We start from the raw sequence: 16,289 nt of genomic DNA, 5'->3' as shown, positions 1-16,289 counted from the left end.
CAGCTGGCTGCGTCAGCTTCCCTGTTAACACCTCCTTCCGCTCTCCAAAATAACAGCAATAGCAGTAATAATAATAAAAAAAATATTGCGTGGAGAAGCAGAAAAAGGACTAGTGGCCTTTTACATCAACTTTATTCACGTGCTGTTTTGTTCTGCGGGGGCTCGATCCCTCGTGGGAGCGTTTCCCTGCCAGTGTTGCTTTCTCATCTGCGGTGGGAGAGTTTTCGGCAACCATCTTCCGTGGGTGCTGGCGGCGGCGTGCGCCGGCCCTGCCGGGGCTGGAGGTGCGCGTGCTGCGGTGATCGATCCCGGAGGGACAGGCTTGGGAGAGGCTGAGTGTTTCACAGCTCCTGCATCCCTTCGTCAGAGCGCGGCCGAGGTTTGGCCTTTGTGTGGCTTTGGGGGCCGTGTATTTGTACCGGTGGGTGCGTCCGGCTGGCAGCAGAAGTGGGCTGTGAACAAAGCCGGGTCACGACAAGGCCCCCCAGCCCAGCACGTGCCGGACCCTGTGCCGCTCGCAGGCTCCTGCGACTGATGGCTGTGGGGGCTTCGGCCTGGGAGAGGCCCCCGGGGCCACAGCAGGTGCCTGTGGGGGCTGCCCCCGCTGTGCTGCTCCTGTTCCCTAAGGGTGGGTCGTCCCCCACGCCGTCTGGGAGCCCTGCGGGAGCCTCTCCATCCCTGGGGAGATGCAGGGGGAGACTAGAGAGAGGAGCTCCTCCCTGGGGAGCAGGGCTGCCCTTCTCTGCTGCCTCCCTCCTCGACAGCCGGAATTCAGGCTGGGTGTCCGGCGCATGACGGCAGCCACGGGGCTGTCGAGGGCTGTCGTGGCAGGAGAGTGGGAATCAAAACATCTGTGCGCAGGCCTGGGCGCCGCAGCCTCTAATGGTTTTGACGGAGCTGTTGTGGTCTGTTGTCTGGAAAATCTGCATTCTGCGCCGTGCCCGAGGGGGCCGCGGCACCGCAGACCGTGGCGGTACCTAAATATAACCGCCTCGCGCCGAGGGGTGAGGTGAGGGCAGCGGGAGCAGGCCGCCCGCTCGCCTTCTGCTTTGTCTCGGAGCTGCGATTCAGGCATTTTTGTTTGCTCCCGAGGTTGGGTTTGTGTGTAGGCAGGGATTGGAGAAACAGATAAATTCCAGCTAGTTTTTTTTTTTAAAAAAAGGCAAACAACAAAACAGGGCGGATGAGTCGGGTTTCCCTTGTCGCCGTCAGCGGTCCTGCTGCCCGGTTGGGGATCCCACCAGCCCTGGCCACCCCGCGTTCCTCGCTCCCCTCGGACGTGCCGCGGGTCTTGCTGAGGTCTCTCCGCGTGGCCTTGCTGTCCCTGGCCGTGCCGGACACACGTGTCCATCTGTCGGTGCGGGAGGTGGGTGCTGGTCGCCACAGCAACGCCGGCTGTGCCGGGTACGAGCCAGGTGTGTGCTCTGTGTGTGTCGGAGGTGCCTGCGAGGAGACCCAAGTTTGTCCCCGCACGAAATTGTTTTTTGGTCGGGGATGTCAGGAATAAGGTCCAACACAGGCCGCAGCTGGTGGTGGCTGCCGCCATGTTCCAGGTGCTGCTGCTCAGGTGCAAGGGACAGTGGCATGACAGCGGGTGCTGCTGGCAGCCTGCGGCCACCCAGCTTTGCCCTTGAGTTTGCTGCTGGGAGAGACACTTGGCTGTTGATGGTAATTTCATTATGTCACAAGTGCCAAACAAGCCTCTCGCTATGAAAAGGCAAAGAGGGCCGGCAATATTTTTCCTTTTTCCCCCCCAGAAAACAAACATTTCTCAATGTGTTCTGAACTGAGTGGTGAATGTTGCTGCTGAGCATGAGGATGCGGGCCCTGTGGTAACCAGGCGTTCAGGTATTAAATCTGGTGAGGGCTGAGCTGTGCAGGTTCCTTGGCTTGGCAGTAATGCTGGAGCAGACAATGTGCCTGGCAGCTCTAGCATAAGGATTTTTCCTGTTCTCCACCTGCCCCAGTATCTGGGAAAAGTGGAGCTTGCAGGGCCTGTGATGTGTTAGCTCTTAGTGCTTATTTTCATGGCCCAAGTGTGCCTGCTGAAGCATCGGGTCCCTGCCCAGGGAAGATGGGAGTTGTTCCCAAACCCTCAGGTCCCAACAGCAGCGTACCCTGTGTCCTGCCTTGGGCTCACCTCAGGCTTCCAGCCACGCTTTCCTGGCTGGTGGCCCCTGGCTCCAAAATGGCTGGTTGGCTTCGTTGGGTAGCAGGAGGTTTAACCCTCCTTCCGTGCTCCTCCAGCAGCCGCCTTGTGCAAACAGACCTACACTCGGTGCGGAATTCAGCACACAAATGGCATTGCTGATGGTAACATGGCGATGATGTGCTTGATCCTGCTGGGTCAGGCACTGGGTTTCCTCAGTGACCGTGACGTCTGGCGGTGGGCTCGGAGGGTTTTGGTCTTCTTGCTGTAATGGAGTTGAGTGAAGAAGGGGGAGGTGAGGAGGGTGCGGAGGCACAGCTGGCTGAGCTGCCATCAGGTGCGTGTTGTTTGAGATGATGCAGAATCCGGGGCTTCTTCCCCAAGGTGTCTTTGCTGAGGTACCATGTGCTGAGAAAGCATCTCAGCAGGCCTGAAGGCTGGTTCAGGAGACTGAGCAGGGAAAGTGCAGGGAGCTACTTGGTGTCTGAGGCACAGGTTTGGGAGCTGCAGAGTCTGCAAACCAGCCCTGCTCCTGCAGTGTGAAGGTATTCTGGATTCAGGCTGTGCACAGCAGCTTGTGCATTTCAGCTGTACCTCTGTTGTTGCAGAGGCTGGTGCCCAGCCCCTTGGATGCCTGGAAAGCAGAGCAGGGGCTGTGTCGTGCTGGGGTGCAGGAGGTTCCTGCAGGACGGCTGCGGAGGCGATGCTGCCGGGCTGTGGTTCCTGGGGCACGCGGTGTTGGGCAGTGCTGGGTGTCGGTGCCAGCGCAGGGGCTGCTCTCAGCTGAGCTGTAGCAGTGTGCTGGTGGCCGCTGGAGTGGTACTGCCGGGTGGTCTTAGCTCCTGGTGCGTGTCCCCGGATGGGGCTGAGGCTGCTTTGTGCTGTGCAGTGTGGCTGAGCAGAGGCCGGGGAGCGGAGGGCAGCCGGCCACCACGTCCCCGTGTCCTTGCACGGTTCCCACCGCAGCCCCTGACTGTGCCAGACAGAACTGTAGATGTCAGGCTTTGCACAGAAAGGAGAGCGGGGAGGGAGGGCGAGGAGGAGGCACAGGCGCGCAGCAGCAGGGCTGTGAGGTTCAAATTAACCTTCTGCTTTGTTGGTGTCGGAGTGAGGCGCCCCGGCCGCCAGCACAGTGCGGGCCCGCTGTCATTCATGCTCAGCTGCCTGGAGGAGCAGGGCATCCCTCCCCAGTGCTGCTGGGGACAGCAGGTGCCCAGGACGCTGTTGGGCCCAGGCACTGGAGATGAAGGCACCCGGTGGGACTCAGGGGCTGGCAGGGCTCACCGTGTCCCCAGGGTGCTGCAGTCAGCGCCTTCACATCTGGCTTTGAGGAATGGGTGCTCTGGCCTTTCTTCTGGAAGCTGGGTCTGCGGCACCCAGACATGAGCTCCTACACAGCTACTTCAGATGTCAGAGCCTAAATTTCTCCCCTTTAATTTTCTCCTGTTAATTTTGTCTCTTTTAGTCTTACATACTTCCTTCCCCAGTTCCTTTCTTCTTGCTGTTTTTCATCTTCCATAGAGACAGTTAAAAGCACCGTGAGCTTGTTTGGAAGTCAAAAGATCCGTTTCAGCTCTGACGCTGACTTTGGGCAAGACACCAAGTGTTTGCCTCAGCTGGAGGATGAAATGGGATGATGCATAGTTCATAGGCAGGGACTGTAAGTGGGGGTTGGTTGTGAAAAATCATAATGTGTTTTAAATCCCCGGAGCATTGTGGCATCCTTAAATTTTAGATGGCAGTAGCTGCTGTGCTGGGGGCAGCTGTGGAGCAGAGGGATTGTCCAGAGCACCTCAGCACCTCCCAGCAGGGCATCATGCTGGAGACCTGTGCTGTGGTACCTGAGAAATGGAGCCTGTTGGTCCATGTTTTGTGACACCATCTCATCCCTCCTGTTGATGATGCTTTCTGGGGCACAGAGCACTGGGGTGGAGGCCTGGTCATGTTAGCGAGGGTTTGTAGTCCTGGAGAGCCCAAGTCTAAGTGAAGGCACATGTAAAGGAGTAGGTAGGTGTACACCCTGAGCTCCTGTGTGCACGGTGTTGGGCCTGCAGCACAGCTGGAGGAGGTGCAGCACGTGCGGCAGGCTGCTGGGTTGGTTGTGTTGTTAGTCAAGGTGGTGGACAAGAAGCACACACTGCCCCACAGCAAGCTGGTGCTGGAGAAGGCCAGGGTTTGAGAAATTAGGGGTTTGTGGCAGCACCTCATGGCTGGCAGAGGGGAGAGCAGGTGGTGAGCTGGACATCGCTGCCAGCTCGTGCCCGTTGCTGGCGTGGGATGCCCAGCCCTGGTGGTCAGCGCCACGTGCCCCTCTGCTATTTCAGAAACCAGCTACTTGGCAAATAGCAGTGCCTGTCTGAAGGAGCTGCCACAGATTCTTTTTTTTTCCTGGCTTGCTTTATTTTAACCAGCCTCTCTACTGTTTCCTCTTTATTTTGGGCGACGTGGAAGTCCCGGAGGTTTGCATGAGATCCTGGAAATGACCCAGGTGGTGGGTCTGGTGCCAGCACAGCCCTGTGTGAAAAGCAGCCTTCATGCTTGCAGGCTTGCAGCGGTTTCACCTGGAACTGCAGATGTGTGAACAGCAGAGCCAGGCTCTGGAAGGGCCTGGGGGATGGCTTGGAGCCCATGCAAGAGGAGGAGGAGGGTTGAGCTCGGCTCTGCACAGCAGTGGCTGAGGTCAGCATCACAGAAGGAGCAGCACCACTGACTTCTCTTCTCTTGAAACCTCCCAGCTGTGCCTAGGGCTGCAGACCTGGTTGCCAGACACCTTCTGAAAGGTCCTCTGGCTCTTCCAGCACAACTGGAAGTGTCCAGCTAGCCACTTCTCCAGCCATGTTCCTCATCTAAGCATCCCTTTGTGTCTCTGGAGTGATGGGATGCTCTCTTGGGACTGGAGGTTTCCTTCCTTGAGTCCAAGGAGCCGCTGTCTGTGAGGATGTCTGCTTACTTTAGGCAGGAACTGGATGTCAGGACTCTGGCTTTTATCCCCCTCAGCAATCTTTTTCTTAGCCCCTCCTTGCTTCTGGGTACAAAGCCCATGAATAGTCAGTGAGATGCATTTGATGAGATTCCTCCAGAAGCACTGGCTGTCCTCTGGAGATCTGAAGTTTTCTACCACTGGAGAAATGAATGGAGAGGTGTCAGGCACAGGCATGGGGATTTTGCTGTTGGTGCTGCTTAGTGGGTCTTCTGCATTTTAAAATTAAAAAAAAAAAAAAAAAAAAAAAAAAAGTGGAGAAACCAAAAAGGCTTCAGCTGCCATTAAAACATAGCATGTTAGGAGGTGGAGGGGAGGAGTATTTTGGTCACGGTCTTCCTGTATGCAAATATTTGGGATGTTAAAAGCTGTGTCTGTGTCTTGTTGAAGGCCTTGCTGGACTATGGAGCAGGACGGTGATTTCTCAACTGCTGCTGGAATTTACTTTCGTTAAGACTCAGCTGTCTCCATTAATGGCATTACCTGGATGTTGAACAGTTCCAAGCCATGCCCTTGGCTGTGTGTGACCAGCACAGGGGGAGATGGGGGCCTGAAGTCGGCCCCATGGCCCAGGTCACTGTGAGGAGGCTAGGGCAGTTCTGAGCCCCAGAGATGGCTCCTGGCTCCCTGGTGACTGGAAATAAAAAGACTGAGAGTCTTAGGGTGCAGGTCGTTTACAAAAGGGGAAGAAAATGGTAAAATAAAGCTTCTTTTGGTAGAAATAGCTACAGTGAATACTGTGGGAGAAAGGACAGAACTGTTGTTCTTTAATGTTCTCATGGTGTCTTGAGTGTGAAAGTTTTTTTGTTTGGTTGGTTTTGTATTTAAAGTTCCTTCTTCCTTGTATGAGCCTCTTGCACAGCAGAGGAAGAGAAACACTTAACAAAAATAGAGCTTGTGTTTGCCTAAAATGAGGTTGCTGTGGCATGTTTAGGACTCGAGACTGTGACTTTGAAGCTGGCTGCATTTCACACTGCTGATACTCTTTTAACTGTCTTAGGTAAACAGTGCAGTTGGGCTCTGAGAAGTGTCTGCTGAAAACTCTGCTTGGCTTCTCATTCTGACTGTTTCAGAGGTTTTCAGAACAAATACCCTCTGCTTACCAGCACTCTTCCTGCTTAGAAAAGTTTGCATTGATTTATTATTATTTTTTCAAAGGATTTACTTGCACATTAGAATGCCCCGTGGACATTATTTTCAGTTCAAGGAGGGTTTATTTTAGTTTGGCTTAATTGAATTGGAAACAGTTACGAGCTGTACCAAAGCAAGTTGATTTCAAACCAAAACAGGAATGTCCTGTTCACAGGAGCAGGTTCACACTGCTGTGTTCAGGAGCCTGTGCTGAATTCCTCTTGTTTACCTGTGTGTGGGGACTCCTGGCAGGTGAATCACCGCAAGGGCTCCATGGTGCTGAGGCAGGAGGCGGGGGCTGGTGTCCTCTCTGTGTGTGACGCTGGTGCTGCTGCCAAGGCCAGCCTTGCCCTGGCTGCCTTTTCCTTTTGCTGACACAGAGCTCTGGGGCAATGGCACAGGGAAGTAGTTTGGGGAAGGGACCTGGGCTAGAAAAACTGCTAAAGGATGGGAGAAAAAGAGCTTCCTCAAAATGTTTTTATTTTTGGTTGTGTTTTTTTGCCAGCTTCCCTTTAATTTGAAATAATTCTGCAGTGCAGGTTGAAATGGCTTTGCTGGAGCAGAGGGGAACAGGCTGGCAGAACCAAGGCCTGTGCCCAGAGGAGTGCTCACTCTGCTGCTGCCCCAGCCAAAAGCTTGGTCCTAGTGTGGGGCTGGCACCTATGTCTGCATTTAGTGTAGAGTGCTTGGGAGGAAGGCACTGCTTTTAATCATCTTTATAGTATTACTGTTTTGCCCTTTCAGGAGTACAGCATGGTTAAAGTTAGAGGATCCCTTTGCAGCCCTTTCACCTAAGGAAGCTGAGCTGTGGCTGAGGCTTAGCTGAAGGATAAGCTCGTTCTGCCACAGAAGGATGAGCTGGTCCCGCAGTGCCCGGGCTCATTCTGAGCATCCCTGTCCTTTTGGGAGCTCTGGCATGGGGAGCTGGGTGGAAATTGCTGTGCTGTGGGTGAGCAGCTGTGGCTGCTGGCAGCCAGCGCCCGTCCCTGGGCTCTGCCGTGTGCTGCCCTGGCACTGCTCCAGGCCTTCATGGCCCGCTGCGTTCGCTGTGCTCTGCAGAGCCAGCACCTGCAGCTGGCAGCCTGCATGGCTTCTGTTTGTAGTCTCACCTGCTTAGATAAACAAACAATCTGTTTGCTCCCCGTCCACCCCCTGTTCCTCTGCAGCAGCACTGCCCAGTGCTTTTCTCAGGGATCTGGATCCTCCTCTCAGAGGGGTCCGCACCTGCCTCAGGTAGTTCTTCCTCCTCCACTGTCCAGCGCCCTTGGCAGTTCCAAACCACGTATTTGCTGCAGTTTTTTAAACTGATTTTGGTTTTATTTAAGCAGTTGCCTGATCGCATGTCCAGGGAGTCTCTTTTGTGTCTTTGTTACTCTGCAGAGGTCTGGGATGTAGCTGGTGGCAGGGGCTGCAGGGCCAGGGGCAGAGGGGAGGGTGGCTGGGCTGTGCCCTGCCCTGGTGCAGGTTGTGCTCCTGGGCCTCAGCTGTGTGTGTAGTGTTCTCTGTGTGCTCGTGTGTCAGGTGTGTTCAGACTCCACACTGAGGTCTGTCTGCCCGTCCACATCCGAGCACCAGCGCGCCGGGGGCTCTCTTGGGGACATCTCTGTGTAGACACCCCTTTACCTGGTTGTTACAGAGTGACTCCTGTGCAAAACCTCCAGGTTCTGATTGTTTCCATAGACTGATGGTTTCTTAATGGTTTATTCTATATAAAGTCATTAGTAAAGCAAAATATCATACCCCAGAGTGAAAATGTGGTCATAACTGGCTCTCAGGTGAGGACGAGCAGAAGTGATTTCTCCTGCAAACACACACTCAAAAGCCAAAACGATGGTTTCTGAATCAGATGCTGCAGGACCTGAGCGTGGGAATAGCTGTTAGAGCTGCTGTGATTTTTTTCAGTAATGTCTTTTCTGAAACTTTGCATTTAGGAGTAAAAAATGTCATCCAGACCATTTCTCCTGTAACGGTGCTCCAGTCCAGTCCAGGTTGAGCTGTGCGTTGCGGTGGGAGCTCCAGTGCAGATGCTGCCTGCTGGCTCAGGCTCGGCTCCTGTTTGGATGTGTCATGCTGCAGCCCAGCCCCGGCTGCTGCCTGGCTGCAGACACAGAGCTGGTGCTGCCCAGCACTGCTCTGACCCTGCACAGGCTCCAGGTGCCCCATGGCAGGGCCGGGCTGTGCTCTCTGCCTGAGCTCAGGGTCTGTGCTCGCAGCTGCAGCGATGAGAAACTTGCGTTTAATAAAGGTCACCGTGTGGAAGCATTCTTGGGATCTTGCCAGTCAGAGTTTCCTATATAAAATTAGAAATCAGATTTTTTTTTTTTCTTTTTGTTAGGCCCTGATGTGAACTGGTAGTTGCTGGGGTTTTCTTTTAATCCTGAGGTCCCAGCTGAGGGGACTGGGGGGGAGGAACACAGAATTCAGCAAAACCCCAATCAGCGAATTGCAGGTTTTGTCTTTTTGCAAGAGGAAAAATTGTAAATATTTTGTAATGCCGAGCCCTCAGCAGTAATAAGTGACTCATTAGGCAAATGCAGAGTGTGTAGGGGCAGGGAGCAGTGGGTCCATCAGGGTGCTGGGAGCCAGTGCCCAGCACACCTGCAGCCTCTGCGGGGCGAGGAGGAGGAACCTCCAGAGCAAGGAGGCACCATCAGGTGGAATGTGTGATAAAGCTACTGCTGTAGTGGCTTTTGGAAGGCTGAACTTGCTGAACTGCAGCAGTAGCTGGATTTTGTTCTGCTCAGGTCATTTGTTTCAGGCTTTTGGGCGCATTCTTTCCCTGTGTCAGGTGTGATTTGTGCTTTGTGATGTGGGTCTGTCCGTCCCCTGGGTGGAAGTCTGCCCTGCCCTCCCGGCTGAGGAGCCGCACAGCTGCCACACTGAGCAGCTTCAGGTCGGCTTTTCCCTGGCAGCTCTTACTTTACTCTTGCCTGGGGTTGAAGAATTCATCCCGTTCCTTTGTTTCACGTGGAGGAAAGGGTCTGTGGCTGTCGCGGTGCTGGGGAGACCAGGGTGCCTGTGTCCCCGCAGCAGCTGGCAGCCTGCCTGCCGTGACCCACCGGAGCCGGCCTGGATCCCTGTGCGCTAATGGGCCTGCCTTCTCCTGCCTTGTTTGTCGTGATTTGTGCCTGCATTTGTATGCAAATACCAACAACTTGCTGCTGAGTTAATTAGTGGTTTTTCTCTTTGCTTCCCGGAGCTTAAGCGAAAAGCCTTTATTGTGCCCGTTTCGGTGGTCTGGGCTGCTCTCGGCCCTCATGCTGCTGCTGCCCGTGCCCGGGGTGCCCAGGGAGCCCAGGGTGCCGGCTGTCCTCATCTGAGGGTGCCCAAGAAGCTCAGGGAGCCCAGGGTGCCAGCTGTCCTCAGCTGAGGGTGCCGAGGTTGCCCAGGGTGCTGATGGAGCCCAGGGTGCTCAGGGTGCCGGCTGTACTCAGCTGAGGGTGCCCAAGAAGCTCAGGGTGCCCGGGGTGCCGGCTGTCCTCAGCTGAGGGAGCCCAGGCCCAGGGTGCCGAGGTTGCCCAGAGTGCCCGGGATGCCGGCTGTCCTCAGCTGAGGGAGCCCAGGGAGCTCAGGGTGCCCAAGGGTGGCAGCTGTCCTGAGCCGAGGGAGCCCAGGGTGCTGAGGGTGCTGAGGGAGCCCAGGGAGCTCAGGGAGCCCAGGGTGCCGGCTGTCCTGAGCCGAGGGAGCCCGGGGTGCCCAGGTTGCCCAGAGTGCCCGGGGTGCCGGCTGTCCTCAGCCGAGGGAGCCCAGGGAGCTTAGGGTGCCGGGGGTGCCCAGGGTGCTGAGGGAGCCCAGGTTGCCCAGAGTGCCCGGGATGCCGGCTATCCTCAGCCGAGGGAGCCCAGGGTGCTGGCTATCGTCAGCTGAGGGTGCCGAGGTTGCCCAGAGTGCCCGGGGTGCCGGCTGTCCTCAGCTGAGGGAGCCCAGGCCCAGGGTGCCGAGGTTGCCCAGAGTGCCCGGGATGCCGGCTGTCCTCAGCTGAGGGAGCCCAGGGAGCTCAGGGTGCCCAAGGGTGGCAGCTGTCCTGAGCCGAGGGAGCCCAGGGTGCTGAGGGTGCTGAGGGAGCCCAGGGAGCTCAGGGAGCCCAGGGTGCCGGCTGTCCTGAGCCGAGGGAGCCCGGGGTGCCCAGGTTGCCCAGAGTGCCCGGGGTGCCGGCTGTCCTCAGCCGAGGGAGCCCAGGGAGCTTAGGGTGCCGGGGGTGCCCAGGGTGCTGAGGGAGCCCAGGTTGCCCAGAGTGCCCGGGATGCCGGCTATCCTCAGCCGAGGGAGCCCAGGGTGCTGGCTATCGTCAGCTGAGGGTGCCGAGGTTGCCCAGAGTGCCCGGGGTGCCGGCTGTCCTCAGCTGAGGGAGCCCAGGCCCAGGGAGCCCAGGGTGCCGAGGGAGCTCAGGGAGCCCAGGGTGCCGGCTATCCTCAGCCGAGGGTGCTGAGGGAGCCCAGGGAGCCCAGGGTGCCGGCTGTCCTCAGCCGAGGGAGCCCAGGTCCAGCCGCAGGAATCGGCTGCAGGGTCTCGGGGGCCTCAGGACGACGTGTCTCTTGAGGGCTGAGGTGGTCGCAGCAGCTGGGTGCTCTGGGTGTCCAGAGGAGTGTTTGCCCCCCGGCTCTGGTAGTCGCTTTGTGGAGGAGCAGAGCCGCGCCAGCTCCATGTGTCCCAAGTGTTTGCTTTCTAGTGTTGGGAGTGAGGAGCTGAAATGCCTTGGGGTGGATGATTCTCAGCAGATGAGAGGCTCCAAGGGTGGCTCTGGTGAGCTGGACATGGCAGCGATGGAGTGGGAATTGCTGGCGGTCAGCACCAGCTGGGTGTTGGTTTTTTGCTTTGACCGAGGGGAAGGCAGGCGTTTCTTCCCCTCCCAAGAATGGTATCTTTGTGTCCGTGTTTGGGCTCAAGGATTTTACTCATTTTAATCTTACATGCCATCTGGTTTTCTGTGGGCCCGCAGGTGTTCGGGGCTGCAGGGGTCACCTGCCGTGCTCTGGGGCAGGTGGGGTGGGCAGCCAGCAGACCTGGGCAGGAGCTGGCCCAGGGGCTCTGGCGCTGCCCGGGCTGTGGGTCAGGAGCACAGGCAGTTGTGCTTGTCCCACCCTGCCTCTTTCTGCCCTCCAGCCAAGGCTTTTTCACAGTTATTTCGTCAGAACTTCTGTTTAGTTTCTAAGCCATTGTTTTCCCCCTGGAAGGCAGGGCTGTGGCTTCTCAGTAGCAGGGTGACAGCCTCCAGGCTGAGGCTGGGGACTGGCAAGTTCCATCTGGAAACCAGAGACCCTTTCCCCCTGGGCTGGTACTTGTCACCACCTTAGTTGTATTTGGAGCCTTGGTGCTCGTTTGTGTGAGGGTGGAGGAGTGAAGCTGGGGGGGATGATGACTTGTGCAGCACTGCATCCAGCTGGAAGAGGGGATGTAGCCATTGGTGTGCAGCTCCCCATCCTGTCAAGGGAAGTTCCCAGGAGTGGCAGCTCCAGACATTTCCTGGGCCCAGAGCCCAAATTGCTGTGTGTTTTCTAGTCACCTGAGGACTAATGAAAGAGAGGGGGTTTGGAGTATTTTATTTTGGTTTCCTGTTCCAGCGCCCCTCTGAGGTGAAGTAACATTTCTCATACCTGGCAGTGTTTGTCATCGTTGGATTTTTAGATCTGGGAGATGTGTTTTTTCCCTTCTCTTGCTTTTCCATTTCACACCCTGCAAGGCAAAGGGATGTGGCACTGCAGACCTGTCCTGCTGCCATGCTGAATTTTTCTGAGGCAGTTCAGAAATGGCGATTTTTCTACAATCCTTCTGAACAGATTCCCAATGCTGTAGTGGGCTTTTTACTCCATAAAGCTGACACTTCACAGGAAGCCCAGGTGAGCCTGGGCAGGGTCCAGGCAGGAGGGGTTGAGTTTATTTGCAAAGTGAAATAGGAATTTTTCTGGTTCCATTCGGGCTGGTGGGATTCTGTCTGTTATAGTGACTGTCTCAGTGCAAAGGTCTGAGGTGAGAAGCAGCTTAAAAAGGCTGTGTGGCATGTGAGGAAGCAAGTTAGCTCTTAATCATATCATATTGGCCTCCTTTGCGGCTGATACATCTGCTGTAAAACGCTTAGTGCTGAGTGCCTGATTGGGCAGCCCATGCTAAGTGTTCAAACTCCTGCTGCCTTTTTTCTTCAAACAATATCTTCTGGCTTCCAGATTTCTGATAAATTGATAAGAGGAATTGCGTGAGTCAATAGAGTTGTAGACACTTTGCCAATATAACCCTAGCGCTATTGATCTGCCAGTAAATTAAAGTCTTACTTAGAGGCTGCCGATATTTCTAATCTCCTGCCTCACCAATTACACCCTCCCAGCTACCTGGGAAAGACAGCCACGGGAGACGAGGCTGCCGAGGCTTTTCCCAGCGAGTGGGGCCGGGGCTTTGGGGCTGGCGGTGGCACTGGGGTGGTGGGTCACTGAGGTGGTGGGTGGCACTGGGGTGGGTGGCTGCTGGGAATGCTGCAGAAGGGATTCCCCAGGTCAGGGTTGAGCCTCCCGCAGCTCCTGGGCGCAGCCCAAAATTCAGGCAAAAATTGTCCAAAATCACCCCAAATTTGGCTCAAAATTGGCCCAAAATTCAGCACAAACACTCCCAAACTCAGCCCCAAAACCAGCCCCAAATTACCCCACAAACCAGTGAAAATTCAGCACAAACTCACCTCAAAATTCAGCCCAAAATGACCCCCAAAATCAGCCCACATCACCTCCGAATTCTCCTAAAATTCAGCCCCCAAAACAGCCCAAAATTCAGCCAAAATTACCCCAAATTCAGCCCGAAGTGTCCCAAATTCAGCCCAAAAATCAGACAAAACCGTCTCCAAAATCAGCCGCAACCCACCCAAACATCTGCTCCAAATGCCCCCCAGATCATCCCAGAATTCTGCGGAGGGGCGCTGCGGAGGGGCAGTGAGCCCGTGTCCAGCCAGGGCACTGCCCCAGCCCTCTGCCTTCCCTGGCCAGAGTGCTCCGTGCCCTGCGGTCCCGAGGCCATTGGGGTTGTGGGCCTGCAGAAGGGACTCTGAAGGAGGGATGCTTGCTGGAAGACGAGGATGCAGGGAGCCCTGCTGCCCTACAGCTCCTTCCCTGCTGCCTGCCCGGGGCTCTGCCCCTTGGCTGCTGGGCTGGGGCCTTCCAGCTGTCCCAGAGGCCACGGATCAGAGAGCCCCCCTGTTCCCTCCCCACGCCCCCTCCCCTGTGAAGTTTCAGTGGATTCTTGCCAGATAAGCCCCTTTCAAGTCTCATTTACGTTTGAAAGTCCATAGCTAGCTTTGGGAAGAAATCTCCAGATAAATGCTGTGTTCTTTCTAATACCCCAGAGCGAAAATCAATGGGAGGGATAATTCCTTCCCTTGTCCTACATGGACTTTCATGTGTTTCTACCTCCAGCAGCACCTTTTAAATAAAGAGAAGCAGCAGCCACTTTCCCCTTTCTACTCTGCCTCTTGGGTCCCAGCCCAGGCCTCTTGAGTGTAGTGGGATGCAAGGTTTGGGGGTCCCTGTGTGAAGAGGGGTGCTCAGCTTGGGGGTTTTTGTTGGCCCCTTGGGTCCAGTTTGGGCTTTTACTGGGAGGAAACTGCACCTGTCTGGATTTACAGGGCTGGCAGTGGGGATGTTTCTGGGAATTCCGGAGTGGTCTGTAGCTGGAGCAGAGGACCCCAGGTCTTGGAGGTGATGACAGCAATACTGTGGTGAAGGGGTGTAAAAAACCATTCCTTTCATTAAATGCCGTGAGATGTAGGTTCTTGTCATATAAAATTGCTGCCAGGTAGAAGATGGGCCTGCAGTGTTATAATTTTATCCTAAGCTTGTGCAGAGCACTCTGAGCAGTGATGTCTCTTCTGTCCAGCATCCAGCAGTGCCTTCTGTGAGGCAGATCCACTTTCCAGAAATACCTTATAGGAATTTGTAGCTGGGACTGGTCTGAGACAGCTCTTCCAGACTGCCCTGGAACATGCTTATGTCTAAAAGCTGCATCCTCTAGCAATGAAGTTCTTTATCAGGCCACTTCCTTGCTGGCTGCACTGAGCTGCATTTTCCCTGATGTTGTAAAGTTATCGTATAGACTGTACATTAAAAATTGTAACTATTCCAAGTCTGCTGTTTTGGCAGGGAATCGCTGAGTCTCGTGATCTGTAATGGAGTGGAGATGCTGAGCTGCAGCAGGATATATTTACACTGAAAGCTTTTTCATGGAGGAAACATCTGAGTGGCCAAACAGCCCAAACGATGTCTTTAGATCTCTGGTAGCTCCTGGTACAGTGCTGGCAGTGATGGGCAGCTAAGGGGGAGCAGCTGTGCAGGTTGCCTCCCCTGGTTAGAAGAGCTGAGCCCAGTGGGAGAGCTGAGGGATATCCTGTGTGACCAGATCCTCAGAAAAGATGCTGTTAAAAAGTGACTCAGTCCTTCCTGTATTGAGATATTTAACTCCTGTTCATGCCTGGTGATGGTGATGCTGATGCCCAGGGCAAAGGCAGGTTGGAAGAAGGCTTTCCTACTGTTTCCAGATAAAGTTTTCAGGGTTTCCTTGAGGCTTTTTGCTCCCTCCTCTCCACAGCTAAGAGTCCTACAGTCCAAGGCTGGATAAAGGGTTTGTGGAACTTTGTGGATGGCAGGTAATTCCTCACTCCTTTTAGCAGTGAATGTCAGGGGTAGGGGGTTCAGCTTATTTTTCCTCCCATTTCTGCTGTCCAGGGCTGGAGCTGCTCTCTGTGGAGCAGGGCATCACCCAGGGTGACTTCTGTCATAAATACTGCACTGCACTCGGCAGGGGACGACAGCATCAGGGTGGAACCCATTCATTAGCAGCATCTCCCTGCCTGCCCAGGTCTGCCTTTGGGGTTGGGGTCAGCCAGAGCTCTTTCTGGAGGGTCACTGACCATTTCTCTCCAGCTGTCAGAGACAGAGGTGACTCGGGCACTGGCCCGTGTGTTTCTCCTTTGCACCCAGAAATATTTAGTGTTCTGTATGTGAACGTAATGACTGGGCAGGAATATTAACGGCTTACAGTCTGAAACCTCTAATTCAAATGTCTCTTGACTTGCAGGAAGTCTAAGTTTGTAATTTTTGTGCTTTCTGCCAAGGCTGGCATTCGGACAGTGTTCCCTAATTTATTTCCACAAATTGGAGAAGGCTGTAATTTACTATTTTAAGAAGCGCATGTTTCAATAGACCTTTAATTAAAAAAAGAAAGTTCGGTGCATGTCTGAAACTATAAGAATCACTAGACTGGATCAGAACAGTAACATAGTAATTTGACCTTTGCAAAGTGGACACATTCTTCTTAATTTTCTCCTCTGACCTGTCTTGCAGAGCAGTGTGTTTATAGGCACAGAGCACAGACTCAAAGGGGGCTCTCGCTGTACCAGGGGGTAGTTGCTGAGACCATGGTGGTTCTCCTTAGGATCTTGCTTTCAGGATTAGGGGCCCCGTGCCCGTGCTTCATCATCTGTACTTACCAGAGGGAAAAAATTTAACTCCTACCCTAAAACTTGGCCTGCAGTGATAGAAGAATGTGGTTTTTTGGGTGGATAGAGTAAAATAGGTCACAGCTATTTTCTGTGTGTGTTGGAAAACTTACTGCTCTGTCTTTTCCAAAGCTTCACAAGACCGATTCCCACGTAACCTTCAAAGCAAATGTGAGGTGTTTTACTCCAACTCTCCAGTACCTCCAGTTTGGTTGAGCCTGTGAGCTCCTGGTTTCAGAGTTGAGTGAGAGCTGCCCTGCAGTGTGAGCGAGTCTTGGCTGTGGTTGTGGTGGTGTGAGGCAAGCTCCCAGGCAGCTCCTTTGTGTGTTATCTAGCAGAAAAACAGCATGTGAGCCTCCTCTCCAGTCATCTCTACACGTGACTGATGTAATTGTTGAAGGTACAGGTTTTGCTACCTGGCTGTTCAGCTGTTTTCAGGCATCACTAGTGTATTGGAAACAAACCCCTCTGGATTTGGGACATACAGTTTATGGCACTTTGCTGCCACATCGGAGCACGTGGCTCATTGATAGTTTCTGTATTAGTCACCCAACTTTGTG

The 16,289-nt window shown here is 54.5% G+C and overlaps 1 protein-coding gene across 1 annotated transcript in view; it reads left to right on the top strand.

Moving 5' to 3' along the window:
• ZFHX3 (zinc finger homeobox 3) overlaps positions 1-16,289 on the top strand; it is a 122,691-nt gene that overhangs the window by 3,218 nt on the left and 103,184 nt on the right. The gene's annotated exons all lie outside the window — the stretch shown is intronic.

The sequence above is a fragment of the Sylvia atricapilla genome, chromosome 12, assembly GCF_009819655.1.
Source record: "Sylvia atricapilla isolate bSylAtr1 chromosome 12, bSylAtr1.pri, whole genome shotgun sequence".
In the NCBI taxonomy this organism is placed as follows: domain Eukaryota; kingdom Metazoa; phylum Chordata; class Aves; order Passeriformes; family Sylviidae; genus Sylvia; species Sylvia atricapilla.
The sequence above is the reverse complement of the archived record's forward strand: the minus strand, read 5'-3'. Positions and strand labels throughout refer to the sequence as shown.